This window comes from Lepidothrix coronata, unplaced genomic scaffold, assembly GCF_001604755.1.
Source record: "Lepidothrix coronata isolate B3197 unplaced genomic scaffold, Lepidothrix_coronata-1.0 Scaffold31, whole genome shotgun sequence".
Classification (NCBI taxonomy): Eukaryota; Metazoa; Chordata; class Aves; order Passeriformes; family Pipridae; genus Lepidothrix; species Lepidothrix coronata.
In genome coordinates this window covers 6,480,610-6,484,100 of record NW_016690211.1, presented here as the reverse complement: position 1 = coordinate 6,484,100, position 3,491 = coordinate 6,480,610, and the positions used below count along the sequence as shown (strand labels likewise).

The following is a 3,491-nucleotide window of genomic DNA, read 5'->3' as shown; positions in this document are numbered from 1 at the left end:
GAGAGAGAGAGAGAGAGAGAGAGAGAGAGAGAGGGAGAGAGAGAGAGAGCGAGCCAGCAGCAAAGAGACAGAGTTTGGATAAGAACTGAAACCAAAAACCCCCCAAACTCCTTGGAGACCCCTTACTTAGGTGAAGTGCAGCATGCACTGCAGAGAGGAGCTGAGAAGCTCAAAGCATCCTGGAAAGCTGGATTGGGACGGAGAAAGAATGCAGAGGGAATGACCTTGGCCCCCCTCGCCGCTGCTGCTAAGATAAGCTAGCAGCCTGAGATCAGAACCTAAGAGCTCTGTAGGGAACTTGAATCCCCTGAAGATAAGGATCATCACGAAGACCCCTGCGCTTTGTGATATGACGTGGTGAAGCGCCCTTGTCCTGGGAAACGCAGCCCACGGAAGAGAAGACCCTCCCTTTAGACGATGGGCCACAAGGGCTTGGATACCCCCTCATGTATACTGGCAGAGATCCAGCTACAGCTGCTGCATGGAAGAGAGATAGACTGCTACTCTGAAGAGAATGCTGCTCTGAAAGTGGAAAAGGTCATTTCCTTCTTCCCTCCTGGACTTTTATTTGGAGGGGAGAAGAGATTTGATCCATTGTAAATACTTTTATGTCATGGTAGAGATAGCTAAGATTGTATATAATGTATTGTAGTATTTATTTGTACAGTCATTGTAATATATTCCCTTTCCCCCCATTTTAAGTCTTGTGTGGTGTCTGGAAACCCATCTCACACTGGGTTGAGATGTGGGAGGGGGTTATGACTAGGGAATTGGATTTTGGGGCTCTCAAACCATGACAGTCTCCCTGCCCTTTGTGTCTCTCTCTTGCATGCTTATGAGACAGCAGCACTTGTTGGGAAATATCTGAATTAGAGGATGAAGTAATCAGCCTCCAGTTTTACCAGACTGCAGTGAGCTCCTTTGGGGAACGTCACTCACAGAGAAATATGCTGTGCACAGTCAAAGCAAAACAGGGCCAAGCAGCATATTTAGATTAAGGAACAGCAGTGCACAAGAACTAAGATGATGTTGCTTTTATATTAATATGGCCTTGATATCATATTGATATGATATTGTAGTGATGTCAACACCTCACACCACTAGAGTAAGAAAGTCCTTTTCTTAACATTCATGCTATTCATTTGGTCTTTGAAAATAAGTGTGTTGTGAATTTTCTGTAATTACTCTGCAGCAAATACATCAAGGAAATACCATTTCTTAGAAAACAAAGTAGTAAGAATGGATTACACCAAATACACAGACCAACATCATGCCCTCAGTTGCTCCTCAAAAGGGAAGTAACCTGGCAAGCTCCTGCACTTCAGCAGGTGGAGAGCACAAAAGGAATTTTTATTCCTGTGTTATTTCTGGTGAAGCACAAAATAGATGCTAAGGATGAATGAACTCTATAACCCAGGTCCCACCCCTGTTACTTTTCCTGTTCATGTTTTATTTTACATGCAAAGTGCTAAGAAATAGTCTATAAAGCATTCTTCCATTACCCGCAACAAAGATAAACAAAGCCTGCCGTAATTCTCCACTCCAGGTTTGTGGTACTTGGGGTGCCAATGGCTTCTCAGAAGCCTTTTGTGTTTACCTTCAGACTTCTAGAAAAAGCCATTCCTTTGGCCCAGCTGTTGCTTAATCACAGACAGACCCAAGCTTCTGTGCATCTCGGTCTCCAATTACTCTTTAAATGTACCATAAGTCTTCAAAGAAAATGAAACCTTGTTTGAAATTGCCCATCAGGCCCTCAGATAAAAGTAATGTTCTTTTCAGTTTCTATGTTCTCTGTAATATTTCCTAAAGACCCTACCGACTCTTAGCAGTAAACTGTCTCTCAATTTTACATCACACATTTTTCTTGAGAGTCTTTTATCCCCCTCATCCTTTCAAGTAATAAAATTTCCATTCCAGGTTTATGTCTTTGCTTTGATAGATGGCATACCTGGTTATTTGCCTTGCTGGCAGTCAATGCAAGCAAGTAGTTCATGATGGCATGCTGATCGCACACTCCCTACAGATAAATTGCTCTTTCATGGAGGATTTTTAACTGCTTATTACTTACAACTTGTCCAGCAAAAGCCACACTAAATTGGAAGTAAATCTCATTCCACATGTGTGATGACAACGTTATACAATTATTAAGGAAGGACACTGATATTTTACTGTATCTTACTGGCAACTTTTGACTTTGAAGCATGATAAAAGACTTGGTATAAAACCAGTATAATTCTATGTACAGCTGATTCTTCACAGGATATGTGAGGGGACATATGGTGTTCTGCCCCTCAAAACTTTTTTGCAAACCTAGTCTCTGGTGCAGGTACTATGATTGCTCTAACACTGTGCTACTGTTATATGTCCAGAGTGCCAGGACAAAGGCAAATACTTTTCCTCTTATGCTGCCTGCAACTTTTTCTTTACCCAAAAACATAGAAGGGGAACTTCAATTAAGTATTTATACAGGCTCTGCTGTATAAGCAAAGACAACACAATGTGACTTTTTCTATCACTCCTCTCTCTCCTTTTTTTAAGACACCTGTCCAGTGTTTTCTTCTGACAAGTTTGAAAAAAATGTGATTTTTAAGTATATCTGAGTGTTCTAGGGTTTGAGAATTCCAGGATAAAGAAAAGTGGCACACCCACAGGTAGGTTCAAAGAAAATACTAGTTTATTAAGCAACTGCTACTATTAGTTACAGATATGTCCAGCTAAAGCAGTGCAAAGCTGAGAAGGTACATACCAATCCCAGAAGAAGTGTTTGGAAGGCAAGGAGTCCAGCTCCAAGTCTGGTCATGATGAGGTTCGGTAGGCAAAACACTTAGCAGGCAACCCCGCAGAAGCAACATGGTCCTCAGTGTTCTGAGTGCCTCATCCCAGCACACAGGCTCAGGCATTTTATCTGGGGAGTTTGCAGTCTCATTCTGATGTATGTGGCCATCACACGCCAGAAGGAGGGATTCCCAAATTTTCACGTCTGCACTTTTGCAGCATGATGATGGACTGGAGCATGCCTGTGCCAGGAGCACTCTGGGGGTCGCTACTCTCTTCCAGGGTTGTTACTTCCTCCTATCATAGTCTTCATGACCTCTATCTCTCCTTGACTGGGCAGTTGGCAGCATGCCTGGCCCTCGAGCTCTATTGTAACTAGTCTTGTTCCCTTTTATCTTGGAAAGTTCCTATTCCCATAGCCTGTTCTTGTGTCTCGGCTGCCAAAGGCCGGCCACAGGCCAATGATTCACGGACGGTTCTTGCACACTGAGCACCATATTCACAGCAAGTTCTGAGGACAGATACTACCAGATGAAGTTATCAGAAAGAGTAGACTTTTTACAATAAGCAAACAGAGGATCATCCAAAGGTAGCTACTGCTAATAGCCAAAAGACTTCATATGTCCTTTGTTGCCTCTGCTCATTTCTAGCAGTAACTGAATCAGTTACTCAATGCCTGTGAAACAATCAATCATTGAATATATTCATATGTCATA

The 3,491-nt window shown here is 42.6% G+C and overlaps 1 long non-coding RNA gene across 1 annotated transcript in view; it reads right to left on the bottom strand.

The window, feature by feature from the left end:
* The window catches only part of LOC108495431, a 43,133-nt gene extending 39,876 nt beyond the window's left edge, over positions 1–3,257 (bottom strand). Inside the window, exon 1 of the long non-coding RNA XR_001874118.1 lies at positions 2,747–3,257. This is a non-coding gene — a long non-coding RNA (uncharacterized LOC108495431). The remainder of the gene's footprint in view (positions 1–2,746) is intronic.
* Between the last annotated feature and the right edge of the window lie 234 nt (positions 3,258–3,491).